Below are 14,586 nucleotides of genomic sequence, written 5' to 3' on the forward strand. Positions count from 1 at the left end.
TGATGGCATTTATTGAGTAAAGGCAGTAAGTTTAAGGCACACCATCCAACATCTCAATCTTCTTGTACAGTTAAAGGAATTATAATCATATTTTTCTAAGTTGTGCAGTTTTATGATTTTTCTGCACATTTCTCTTTATTCTCGAATGTGGCAAAACAAGACCCTGTTTGTTGTATGTGAAGGGGATCTCACAACAATCCCAGCACCAGGATGTGTTTCAAGATTTATCCTGATCTCATGTGACAGTCGGCTCTCCTGTCTATTAATCTGCTGAAAGCTCGAACTAAACATCACAGCAGGGAGCAAGATTCCCTGCAATTATCACATTTCAGTCAAGCTGGGTCACTCACAGAAAAACACTGGGCCATATTTTGCCCAAAGCATCAGACAGCTAAGCAGCCTGGCCAAATATTCATTTCACCTAAACCACCAGCACTTCCTTTCACTCACAACAGGAACAGTAAAGAGAGTCTTACCATAAACTCAGACTGTCAATGGTAAAATGTAAGTTCTGCAAGTTCTGTACTGCAAGCGAGGTTGTAAGCCCCGAGCAAAATTTCTTTTCAGGGTTCACCTTTTCACTTTTCAATATTTACTGTCCACCATTTTCTGTACAGTTTTACTGAGCTCAGAGAAAAAAAAAAAAAAAAACAGTTCGGTGAAGTATTTGCCTCTTGGCAGATTTGCTCTACGTTTGCTTTTTTTCTTCTTCTTTTTTTGTCATAATGAAATATATTTTAGAAGATCTAATGCATTTTAATCACCTGAGTCATTTAGTGTGATATTAAAATCCTTAGAGCAGGATTTTACTTAGTATGGAAAAAAGGGGGTTTGTGAAAGCAAACTGGCTGTATGTGAAAAAGTAAGGCTTGAATTTTAGACTTATCCACAAAATAACCCAGAATTACATTTAAATCACGGAAGACCTCAGCTGAGGTCAGCATTTAGAATTTAATAAAAAGATAATAATGACCTTCAACAGAGACCTCCAATATGAAAATCATTGCTTACCTAAAAGATCACAAAAACTCCTCTAAACTTATTCTCCTATTAGAGGAGAATATTCTGTGGACTAGAGAGAAAAATTAAAGTTTTTTAAAAAAAAATATATACATCCTATCATATCTGAACAGCCATTCAGAAAAACAAAATCATACTGACAACCAAATTTTATGAAGGTAATCTATTTTTTTCCTTAAGGGCCCAAGTGATTTGTCTTTATGAACCATGAATTCAGCTTAATGACAGAAATAAAAAAAATCCTGAGTGTCCATCAGTTTCCAACCTTAAGCTCAAGCGCACAAGAAGAAGGTTTTAGAGTTGCTCAATTCACATCTGGATTTAAACCTGATTCAATTGCTGTGGCATGACCTTAAACAGATTATTCATGCTCAAAAATCTTCAAATCTGGCTTTATAAAAATGATTCTCTGAAAACCGGGGCCAAAATAACTCCCTATCAGTGCACATGTCTCAGTACCTGTATAATAACAAAATAACAGTTTGTCTAAGTTGTTGATGCCAAGAGGGACACAACTGGTCATTAGTTTTAGAGAGCAATAACTTGTAATCATACAGGGTCAGGGTTTGTATGTTTGTTTGATCTGAGACGTGAGACAAAAACAGAAAAACTTATAAGCCTTTAAACACTTTTTCATGATGCTGTGGGTGGCTTAACACATAGACAAAATTATACTGTGCTTTTCAAATTGTGAATTCAAACAACTTTCAGGTCTTGTTTTTTTTGTCTTTTTCAGCTCTTGACACATTTTTGAGTAGTTTGGCGTAGCCTCTAGTTAGATGAAAAAGTGCATACAAAAGTAAAAAGTAGTTAGAGCACAGAATGTAAAGCTATGGTATGTAAATAATCACCAGCAACAGCTGAAAATAAATGCACTTTGTTATTTTTTTTATTAAAACAGCTCATTTCTTTGGGCCAGAATATAACCAGCCACAAACTCTAATAGTAACTTGGGCTGGTCCTGGATGCCCGTTTCAACTTTTTTAATATGTGATCAATTCAATAGCTAATCCCCTTCGAAATCTTTGACAAGTTTTTTTCATTGCGATGCAAACTTAACACTTAAAAATAAAATATTCAACAGTGTGTGCATTTGTTTCTCTGGCTCTGCAATGAGATTCTACACTCCGCCACACGTCTTCACAGCTGATATCTTTATTTCCTGTGTCCGAGCTCCATGTACTTAACTGAATGTTTTGACTTGGCGTTCTGCAGTTGTGTTTGTAAATGATGAGGTTTACCATCGCAAAGTGCCTAACCCGGAATAGAGGTAGGTAAATATACAAAACTCACCCACAGGCAGAGCAGCTTTAGAGCAGGACCTCTCTTGGCTTCCGATGAAATGTTTAGAGAAGAAAAAGTCCACTCCGCAGTGGGAGAACTAACAAACGCCACTGCCGTGTAAACTTTACCACAAGTTTTATAACCTCCGCTGTTGACAGCCTGAAAGTCTGCTGAGTGACGGGCAACACAGAGAGTTGTTAACAACTGCCGCTCCGACTCAAGTCTCCGCAAGGTTGTTCCTCTATTTTGGAAGCTTGTGGGGTCAAAGGACAAGGAGCGACTCTGTGTGAGCCGAGTGTCTCTTGTCACAGAACACGATAGGTACCTATGAGCTTGGAGTGGAAAGTGGGTAAATGTTTTTTGGTACGCGCTCGTGCGTAATGTCAGCGTCATTCTTGTGCCCTCGAGCACATATATCACCTCTGACGTTACCTGCGTACAGGCTAATATGCAAAACAGCAGCCTACGGATCTCTGGAACATTATTAGTGTGACTGTTTATTCAGACACGTTTGCTGCAGAGATAACGTCCCTCACTCCTGTCTAAAATTCACCAAATCTACATATTATGATGATTATTTCACTGAGAATATCAAGCTGCCTTTACTGTATGTTGCATTAGGTGACTGTAAAGCGCAGGTGCATCTGTTTGCACTCTATTAGTCCACCGCACCCGTCTGAGTTTACGCAAACACGTCACCTCCATGAAGCAGTGAATCCCATTCAAAGAATGAAAAAAAAATGCTCTTCACCAATAGCTAAAACATCCTGTCGCTGATGCGCTTTTGTCACTTCTTTTAGCAAAACGGAAATGTTTACATTCGTATGGATCATACTTTAAAGTAGACACAATGAGACTTAAACCTGAAGGAGGGTGTGGTTATTATAGCACTAATGAGGGTTAAACTAACAGAGGCCAAGTGTCACCATTTAATAACCACGCCTTGAATCATAAACATGTCACACTATTTCCAGATGACTTAACCACGCTGTAAAAATGCCTGTGAAATTCCAGTCCAGGCACTGTGATTCAGCACGAGTGCCCCCCTTGACCTTTACCATTGTATTTAAATCTCCTCAAGTCAATATTTTACTGAAATACCTTTTGGCTTTTTGCACTTAGATTTGCACTTATATAGACTGAAACGTCTGTCAATTATTCTTTGCAAATTGCTCAAACTCTGGGCAGATTGGCTAGTCTCTGTGAACAAGTCCTGCAACATTTACATTTGGATTCAGGTCTGGACATGAACGAAGTCATTTTAACACACATGTGCTTTGATCTAAAAACTGTTCCATGTTCGACCTGAAGTGACATTATTCCTAGACAGTTTGCAGTCTTTTACAGCTCCTAACATGTTTCTTTTCTGTTTAAATAGAGAAACACTTAAAGTGTGGAAAATAACACAAGATGTGTTTACTTAATGGTAACAGAAAATGTGTTGAAAACCATCACATTTTGTTTTCAACTCCACCCATCTTCTCACCAGCTCTGATCTATCTTGAAATAATTATTGCCATGATCCTGCCACCCCCGTGTTTCACCACAGAGATGATGTGTTCAGTGTGTGCTGGTTTTACATCAAACACATAGTGTACAGGGTACATCTTCTATTTCGCTTTTGTCTAAAAACAGCGTCTTCATGCACACTTTTGTTGTGTTATCCTCATAACAGCACTTTATGGGCTTCTTCCTGCCAGGACAGACTTGTAAAATGCACAGCTAATTGTCCTATGAATGGATTCTCCCACCTGGGCGGTGGATCTCTGCAGCTCCTCAGAAGTGATCGTTTCCCTCTTGTTTGCTTCTCTGAGGAATGCTCTCCTTACGCAGCCCATCACTGTCGGCTAAAGGTCAAGGCTTGGTAGGCTGCAGTTGTACCATTCTTCAATTTCAGATGATTGTTTGAGCAGTGCTCTGGTGTTCAGAGGTTTGGATATTATTTCATAAGCCTGACCATTCTGTTGTGTTGGTCTTCAGAAGCTGTTTGTTCACTAATATTCTCTAAGTCCTCTGATTCCTCCACAAAATAGCTGGCTTTATACTGAAGCTGAGTTGGACGCAGGTGGACTCTATTTAAAAGCTAAGTGTCTTCCAGGGGAAATTAGTTGCACTAGATTTTATGAAGGACGATCAGAGTAAAGAAAGCTGAATAAATGCATGCTTCCTTGAATTGTATTTGTGAAAAAGAATAAAAAAGCTTTGAAACTTTTTTTGTATTTCCACTTAGCAATTATTACAGTACCACTGTGTTGATCATAAAATCCCAATCAACTATGCTTGTGGCTATAATGTGAAATTTAAGCATTATGGTTACTTTTGCAAGGCACTGTGCACTAAATACAGCACATAATGAAAACTTAGCATTAATATATAGGATATTGGATGATAACTGTAATCAGAGAACACAAAAAATTAAAAACAATCTACAGAAATAGTTTGAATGATATCCTAATTATTAAAAAGGTTTTAGTGGTTCTAGTGGCCTTTATTTGAGAGTGGTCAGACAGGAAAATGGGTAGTGAGAGAAATGGAGGACATGCAGCAAAGGTGATCAGGCTGGGACTCGAACCTACGGTGAGCGCGTCGCGGACTAAAGTCTCCTTACATGCGTTGTGTGTTACCCTTGTGCCACTGCAGTACCCCATACCCTCATATTTTATGTTGACATTTAAAATTGTGTTCATTTACAGACACATTTCTTGGTTTCAGGGGTAACTAAACTGTCCATTTATTGTCTATGCCCACTTATCCTTGTGGGATCACTGGTGGGCTTGTGCCTATTTCCAAGTGGTTATTGAGCAGGGGGCCTGTCCGGTACAGGCCAACACAGAAATACACAAGACAGACAAACATGCACATACGCTCTCTCTCACCTGAGGACACTTTAGAGAGACCAATTAACCCAACAGCCATGTTATTGGACTGTGGGAGGAAGTCGAAATAGACAGTGAACCCAGACGTGCACAGGGAGACAGAACCCACGCGAAAAATCAAATTAGGATGCTCACCACTGTGCCACTGACGGTACGTAATAGCCATTTTATCTATTTTATATTGTCCCCTATTTTTGTTTCTCTTTCCTCACTAGATATTTACCTAACATTTCACTCACTTTCTCCAAAATAAAAACTAAAGCATGCAATTCTCTGTTGCATTGTACGTGCTCATATAAATCCAGATGTGATTGCAGATCACCACAGTACAGTGAGGATTCAATCCAATTGTTGCAAACAGCAATGAGTGCAGAATTCTGGAGATTGATGTAACCTTTTTATTGTAGGAGGAACAAATCACTGTAGGAGTTCACAGATTCTCAAGATAAGAGGCCCATTATGAGGCAAACGTCTCATTATGGGCCTCTTATCTTGACCCTGAGTTTTGTTTTCTGTCTGGCTCGAGGCGTCTCACTGATTTTAGGTACGATTTGTCCAATTCTGACAACATGCTCCTCTGCACAAGACCAATTACAGTAAAAAAAACCATTTGGCCTAAAATGAAATCTCTCAATTTATCTTTAACAGTTTTTACCCTTACTTTATATAAGCCAACTGTACAACAGAAGAAAAGAAGAGGAGAGAATGTTGTTGCTATGGTAATGTATGTATATTTTATTGGCAGTCCTTCCTCCTGAGGTGTAACAATGCCACCTAGTGATATGTGAGATTATTGTGCACCCTAGGGATGCAGCGGCCCAGAGATCCCTTTCAACAATAGTGAGTATATTTTACAGTCATCCACATATAGATATTTTATATAGTATTTACTCATATTGATTATCGAACAAAGTGTGAAGCATAAAAAATAAGAACACTTGTTGTGACATTTTGTCACATTATAGCCACAACCTTATGTGAAAGTTCAACACAAGCTTCATAATTGTTAAGTGTAACTAAAATAACCTATAATTTACACATAGCTAAAAATGCATAAAAATCTAAAAAAAAAAAAACTACTGAGGGATGCGTTTGTATTCATTCCCTAAGTTGTCAATATGTTGTAGAACCACCTTTCATTGCAATTACTTTCAAACATTAGGTGTGTGTTTGCCAGGTTTACACATCTGGAATCTAAAAATGCTACTCACTTTGACAGGCCTATAACATGTGAGGATGAGTCGATCTAAACCTTTCTATCTGAATCCTCAGGAGAGTCATCCTGCTGAAAGATGAACCTCTGCCCAGACTCAAGTTATTTGAAGCCTCTAATGGGTTTTCTTTCAGGATTGTTTTGTATTTACCTCTACCCATCTTGTCATCATTTCTGATACGTAAGGTGTTGCTTCCCTTTAAGAAAAGCAACCTCTCTGCATGATGCTGCCACCACCCTGTGTTACCATGGACAGGGTGTGATCAGGATCTTAAGCAGTGCAAATCTCCCCCTCACACATAGTTTTTTGCTTGAAGGCAGGTCAATTTTGTCTTGTCTGACCTTCCGTTTGCACTATCACTCATGTGATTTGTGGCAAAAACAAGAAGAATTTCTATTGGATTTCCTCTTATTGGACAAATTTGTGGCATGGAGATCCATGTATTCTGGAGCTCTGTCGCTCCTCCAGATTTACTATTTGCCTCTTTGGTGCTTTTTGATTAATGCATACTTTTAGGTGGAATGTCATGTCTCAGCAGGTTTGCAGTTGTGCAACACTCTTTCCATTCTCAGATGATGGATTGAACATTTTCTTGTAACCTAACCCTACTTTTATTTAGGGGTATCAAATGAAACAGTGTTTTCTTTCCACTTCACAATTGCTGTATCTGCTGTTTCATTAATATGTTGAGAGGCTTGCAGCAGGGCTGTGAATGATACTTTGTTGTTTACTTGAATTTCTTTATACTAGCCAAGAGATTTCCAATGTCTTTTTTCTTATCTGTCCAATTCGGCTTGGTGAATCTCTCTGCCGTGTTTTCAGGTAAAGCATCTGATTCACTCAACTATTAAACTGTCATGCAGACTGGCAAAAGCCAGCCACAGACAAAGTTATGGTGGATAAAAAAAAGGAGATGATGCAGTTCAGGGCAACACTCCTTCTGAAGACGAAAGCTTTAGAGAGTAAAGAACCTGTTCCAATATTAAAAAAAAAAAAAATTACACTGCGTTCAATTACTTTCTTATTGACTGCATTGGGGCCATCAAGCTTCATGTAGCATCTTTTTTTTTTTGGTTGAGGCAACAGTTTATCTTGTGAAGTTTCAGCAAGATAATCCCTGTGCAATGTGTGCTAAATGGAGATGGACGGGGATAGAATGTGAACTGATAAGTGCAATCAAAGCCAGCTGCCTTCAGTTATTGACTCAAGACCCAGGGGTGTGTGAGAACGCGTGTAATATCAGTGTTGCAGTAGAATACTGGGAGTTACATCATCAACACTTAACACTACAACAAGCCCCTCACAAGATGATGGCAGCCACATGGGAAAACTGAAAGAGAAGTGCTAAATTACTTTAATATAAATGCACATTGGGAATATGTGATGAAGAGATGCTTATGAGCTTCAATTTGTTGATCTCTGCTTGTTGCTCATTCTCACTGTGCCATTTTATTGACACCGGGCCGAGCCACTCCTCTCTTCGTCTAGGTGTGTCGGATTGGTGCTGAGAAAGGTTTCTGGATGAAGGAAAGATTTAGGCAAGTGTGATCTTGTTAGGAAGGGGAAATAAAAGTAAGCATTACTTCACCCTGAAACAAAGGAAAATAAATATGTGCAAGTGTGTGTGTGGGGGTGTGTGTGTGTTTGTGCGCGGGTGTGTGGGGTGGGATTTTGTGTGTGTGTGTATGCTTGCTGTGTGTGGGTGGTTTGGTTTGATGTTGTGACAGACAGATCGATACGAACAAACAAGGAGGGAAAATATGTGTACAGTTTCAAATAGAGCTGGCCGACATCACGGCATGCGGCTCGGACAGCAACCTGACTGTCTGAGACATATGCAAATCCAGATTTAATTAAAATAATTTACAAATCAGTGGAAGAACAAAAATACTGTTGTCTATTAAGAGCTGCTGTCAACATCATTGTTGTCACTACACAGTGACAACAGAACTATAAATTTTTTGTGTATTCTTTATTTTGTCAACCTTAACGGTTTCAGGTCATCAAATAAATTCTGATATTAAACAAATATTACCAGAGTGAACAGAAAATGCTGATTACATTTATTAAGGAAAAAAAGCTTTGTAAATTAGCCTACTTTTTATGAATAGTAATTGCACATCTTGATTAATTATAATTCAAATATGTATTAACAGTATGAAGTAGACTCAATGTCATGTCCCTGTTTGCAGAAGTTTAAGAACAGAGTTCAAGTTCAAAGAAAGTCAGTGCCATCTGTCAGTCCAGAAACGGTTACAAAGTCAATTCTTAAGCTTTGGGCCTGCAGCAAACCACAGTAAGAGCTGTTAACCATAAATGAAAAAAAAAAAAAACATTAGGGAAACTTTCTAGGAGTGACTGGTCTTCCTAAATTATTCAAAGAGAACGTTGATAACTCATCCAAAAGGTCACAAAAGAACCCGAAACAACAATCTGAAGCACTGCAGGTCTCTGTTGTGTTCGACGTTCATAATTCAAAAAATAAGAAATAGAAACTGAGTAAAAATGCCATCCATGGGGGCCGTGCTGTGGTGGCGCAGGGGGTTAGCACGCCCCACATTTGGAAGCCTAAGTCCTCAACGCGGACGTCGCGGGTTCGACTCCTGGATGTCTTTGCCGCATGTCTTCCCCCCTCTCCTCACCCTCCTTCCTGTCTGCCTACTGTGGAAAAAATACGAGCCACTAGCGCCGCAAAAACTCTTCGGAGAAAAAAATAAATAAATAAAATAAGAATTTGAAGGCCAAAACCACTGTAGACCCAAAAGGACACAAAGATCCATCTCACATTTACCAAGCATGATGATCCCTTTTAGGGAAAATATGACAAGACAGACAGTGGAGGGTTATAAGGGATGTGCCTCCAGTTACATCAGGCACAAAGCCGACAGCATTTCAGAAACAGAACATCATACCAATCATCAGACATGGAGATGGTGATTTGATAGAGGGTCCGCTGCTTCTGCTTCTTGCTGTAATTGATAGCATCATGACTTTTGATCTCCTGTAGAAAACTTAAAAGGAAGTATCTGGACACCATTTTTGTTGCTGTTGTTGTTTTTGACCTTACTTAATAAATGAAACCATTTATTAAGTGAAAAGAAAAACAAAAAATGTATCTGATCAGCTCATCTCTGCTTCATATAAATATGTGTTCTAGCATGTGGGACAATTAAATGTTGCAAAAACAAAAAATAAAGAAAGAAGTCTGTTTTCGAGTAAATACCTTTTCACGGCCATACTGTATTATTTGCTACATATTTAAACCCTCAAAGTTACAGTTGCATTTACTGACGTCTCTTCTTAAAACACAGATTTGGTTAATCTATTTGCAGGATACTTGTAAATGCACTGTACAAAGACTTTGTAGGACCTTTTCATTAAGCATTTTGGTTTGGAGTTTAAAATACACCTACCAATGTCTAAATATTCCTTGGCTAAAATGCATTTTAACTCACAACTTGCAACAGTACTTTAATTTGATCTCATTAACTGTCAGAAACAAATTTGTAAATATTTGGTAGGGGTAAAGGGAATATCTGGCTGATTTTTCTTTAAAATACTATTAGTGCATTCCTTAATTTGATACTGGGACAAAATTAAAATAATAAATAAATAAGAATGTCAGAATCATATTAATCAATTTAATATTGTTTTTGCAGCAGTTGGAATATGTATTATTTTTATGTTTTAAAAAAAGTGATTTTACCATGATTGTTTTTATGCATTTCATAAACATTGTGAAGCCATGCAAAGCCAGACCTCTGCCATGTTAAAGTAACTCCAATCCCAACCTGTCACATCACATCATGCAAACCCCTTTGAATAGCCGCCATTTTTGGATTAGATTGTCGTCTCTATTGAGTTCTATGTTTTTTTTACACTGGGATTCATGGTTGGCTGCGATCTGTAACAATGACCTTTCTCTGTGATGCAAGTACAGCAAAACGGGGACAGGTTAAGAATTTGCCTGCACAGCAACTATCGTTATGAAATGCTGTGCAAATGACAAAAATATTAAAGCGATTCAAGTGAACACCATTCTATTAATTTTTACTTTACCTTTCCTTCCCTTCAGATAGTCATTCAGTTTCAAAGTTAATGTTTTATTCAGGCGAGTCTGAATAAAATGGACCAAACAAAGCGCTTCAGTGTAAATAAGTTTAGACTTCAACCTGTCATGTTCCGTGTTTTTCCTGTGTATTTCTTTCGAGTTTCTGTGTCCTTGAGTCTCTTTGTTGTCCTGTTCTCCCCTCGATTACTCCCAGGTGTTTCTCGTTCCTTGATTACCTCCTGTGTATTTAGTGTCACCTGTGTGTCTGTGTCAGGTCCTCCTCTCATTGTGGCTCTGTCTATGTGTGCTTCAGTCCGTTGTTCCAGTTGCTACCTGAGTTGAGCCCTGGCTTCTGCTCATCAGTGCTGCCTGGTGTTATTTGGATTGTTTATTTTCTGGATTACTTATCATTAAATCCATCATTTGCACGTCAACCTGGGTCTGCTGCTTCTGCCTCACCAACTCCTCACCACACCACTTCATGACACAACCACTAGGAAATGGTTTCTCTTTCATTAAGGTAACTTTACAAACTCTAGACCTTTCTTGAAAAACAAAATGCCTGGGAAAGAGATTGTTTGATTACATTTATATGCCAAATCCCTACTGTTATAAGTTTAAATCTGTTTTTAGAACTTTTTTTTTCTGAGATTGTTGGGTGGGGGTTTTATTTTTTGTTTAGTAAAACAGGTATGATATTTACATGAAGTTCTGTAATTTCCTGGGTTTTATGTTTTTGAATAACAGCTCTTTTCACTCAGATTAGCTATAATCTTAATCCATTGAAGGAAACAAATCTGTATATAAACAAAAAGAAAATAATTTTACTCTCGGTGAAATGCTAACAACGTAAAACCTCTCCAACAAACCATGCTCTAAAAAATGGACTCTAATACAATTAAATTGAACATTAAGTAATTTAGTAGTACTGGATAGTGGTACAAATCAAAAAGGGGACTTGGCAGAATTAATATACTTTAGCAAAAAAAAAAGAAGAATACATATAAACATATGTCCTATTCAAAAGAACTTGGATTTTTGGAGATGGCCATATTTATCTTTACAAGTACATTCATTGGATCAATATGCATTTTTTATGTACATGTCAGCATGTTGACCATTAATTGATCCTTTATGTTAATCTAGTTTTCTGAATAATTCATAAGTCAGGCATTTAGAAACAGATGTGTCCATCCTTAACCAGCTAATGACTCGCCATAAAAATCTCGGAGCTTAGTAGAAGTGATGTGTTTTTTGCATTTATGGTGGTGAAACTTTTCCTTTTTTTCCTGCATCGTTTGTCACCTAAAATTGCTCAAGTAAACACCCAGGAACTGCAGAGTAGTTGCTTGTTACCAGCTGTTTGAGGTTAATTGCATCCTTCCAATTTACTTGAACTTGCTGAAGAGATTTGTTTTTTAGCTTCGCTTTTATGTTACAACTTAGAGTTTGTGTCTAATTGGAACCAAACTACGTCTTAAGAAAATAACAAAGGTAATTTTTGTTTTACACTCCAGCTAGTAGGCTTGTTGCTTTGTAATGCATGTTAAGTGCAGTTATTGACGAATGAAAGCATTCATTAAAAAATGTGTATTGAAAATCTCTAAACTGATCTGCACCATGGACCAATACGTACCTGAAACCCAATCACATGAAATGGATCTTTTTATTGAACTGGGAGCAAAGTGTGGACACAGAAGCATTTGCACAGACGTTGGCTCTACAGTCATAAACCTACTCCTAAAAACCGTGGTATTGGTATGCTTGTCAGGGTATTACATCCCCCACTGTTTGCTCCATTACACTGCAGGATTCACTTAGTTTAAGCCTGCATTGCTCTCACAGTGAAAGCAAACACAACTTCCAGCTCTCTTTGTTTGTCATGAAGGAGGCAAAATAGTCACTTGAGGTGACACAAAGTGAAGTTTTAAAGTTATTTAATTTTTCTTTCGTAAAATTAGATTATGATGCCACCCAGTACACGAAGCACCCAACGTCAAGTTTGGACTTGGCTGGCCTCAAGGAACTTAAGGCAAACTGTTAAATAATTACACAACAATAATATTACTAAATATTATTACACACCCAAGATAACCTAAACTATGCAGATACTTTACTTACCTCAGGATGCTGAATGCTTGAAGTGAACGTGAGGTGGATCCCAGTGTTTAATTTTAGATTTTATGTACAGCTCTGGAAAAAAATTAAGAGACCACTTCACTGAGTCTGATTGAAAACCTCATGGTTATTCCACCAAATATTGAACTCTTCCTGAGTTAAAATATTACTATTGTTGTTTCTAAATGAATATGAACTTGTTTTCTTTGCATTATTTGAGGTCTGAAAGCATGACATCCTTTTTTTGTGATTTTGACCACTTCTTGATTTTAAATAAATTTCAAATACTACATTTTTGCTTGGAGTTTAAGAGACATGTTTTCAGAAGTTCATAGAATAAATGAGCAATGTTCATTTTACTCAAACATATACTATAAAAAGTGAAATCTGAAAAACGGATCATTTTAAGTGGTCTCTTAAATTTTTCCAGAGTTGTATGTTCGACACCAAAGTGCATTAAAAGCAGTATGGATACAAATACACGTAATTGTTTGATGCTCCAATAATTGTCCTTTATGTCTACAGTATATGTTTAGGACCAAATAACACATGATTTTCAATGTACTAGCATACATGGCAAAATAGGAAACACTGTGCTAGCAGCTTTAGATCTGCAAAGTCTAAGCGGGCAAGTTTCAGGCATAGTAGGAGATGTGGCCATTGGGGTGCAGTCAGAATCAGTAAGTGCGTTAATTTGAGGATCTCTCTTTTGGCCTTGAAACACCTTTGGATTCTCCTTGAATAAGCTGCAGAGTGTTGGTTGGATGAATGAATGTTATTAAACAATGCAGATTCAGTGACATTTTTGCAAAGGAAATAAACTCAAGTTTCATGGTTTTTCATGAGCAGCAGGCTGACTCTATTGCTCTTTTGACTAATTACATGAGAGAAGATACAGTTAGGCAGATTAGAACGTAGTGTGAATGACACTCTGTTACATTGTGTTATATTTGGTTTTAGCCATACAGCATTATAAACAAACTTGTCTCAAGATGTTTTGCACTGAGCGTGAATTCCCCCCTACAAGAAGGCACTAAGGCAACACATAAGATGAGTCAATGGGAAAAGGCGAAATGAGAACTAAAATATTTATAGGTAATGAATATTCTGCTGAGAGTACTTTTGTACCCAGAGCCTCCTGCAACAGTTTCACTCTTTTAAATATTCATAACTGCTTAAACAAATAGAACTGCCACACAACGTGTATACGAAAGTATAAACATGTCACATTGTCCCCAAGGGTGTGAAGACTTTTCCCTGCTTAAGTTTGTACAACTGATTCATATGGTCAAACAAAAAGACGTCACCAAATAAGAACTGGACTAACCTCCTGTTAGAAAATGTAACACATTTCCAAGTAGCTTTATTTGATAATCTACTCTTTCCACCCTTTAGTATACTTACAAACTCACATTTCCTCCGTGAACCGAAAGTATTATTGCAATTTTGATTCATTTATCGGTTTATATACTGCCATTGGCAGATTTTATGTCCAAATCAACTGTGCAAGAAATGTCTGCTCCGATTTGGCAAGAGGTTGTTGTCAGTAATATCTGCAGCCACCTGCTACTTTTCCAATGCTCCCTGCCCTAAAGTGCAAAACTACCAGCTTTAGCTCTAATTCTTTCTGCACTGAGAGTTTAGGATTTAGGGACCTCTTCCCAGCATCATAAAGCCATCATAAGATGATGTCAAGAACTCAAGGGATGGCCCAGAGGCAGAAATAGCGACTTCTAATAAGCTACTGTGAGGAATTAGAATAAGATAATCTGTTGTGTTGAAGTGTAAGGCATGAACTGCAAAGTGTCTGTTGTTACAGATCACAAAAACTACTAAAGGGCCCTTGAGTAATTCGCATAAAACCCCAAATTACTGCAGGGGTAATGTTCTGCTTAAGAGATCTCCTGTTCACTCTGAGTTACTTTATTTGACTTTGACTTTGTATCTTACTCTAAAATTTATATTTTTCAGATATGTACTGCTATAGTTTGGCACAGAATAATGAAAGAACCAATGTTTTGCT

The 14,586-nt window shown here is 37.7% G+C and overlaps 1 protein-coding gene across 5 annotated transcripts in view; it reads right to left on the reverse strand.

Moving 5' to 3' along the window:
* Window positions 1–2,666, reverse strand: part of LOC102230406 (neural cell adhesion molecule L1-like protein) — an 83,208-nt gene extending 80,542 nt beyond the window's left edge. For 2 of the 5 annotated variants that reach the window (XM_023337961.1, XM_014472180.2), the window contains exon 1: window positions 2,314–2,664. The gene's annotated coding sequence lies outside the window, so the exon portion shown is untranslated. Of the gene's footprint in view, window positions 1–2,313 lie in introns of all 5 variants that reach the window. The other 3 variants (XM_023337958.1, XM_023337963.1, XM_023337967.1) reach the window with 3 other exon arrangements.
* Between the last annotated feature and the right edge of the window lie 11,920 nt (window positions 2,667–14,586).

The sequence above is a fragment of the Xiphophorus maculatus genome, chromosome 1 (genome assembly GCF_002775205.1).
Source record: "Xiphophorus maculatus strain JP 163 A chromosome 1, X_maculatus-5.0-male, whole genome shotgun sequence".
Lineage (NCBI taxonomy): Eukaryota > Metazoa > Chordata > Actinopteri > Cyprinodontiformes > Poeciliidae > Xiphophorus > Xiphophorus maculatus.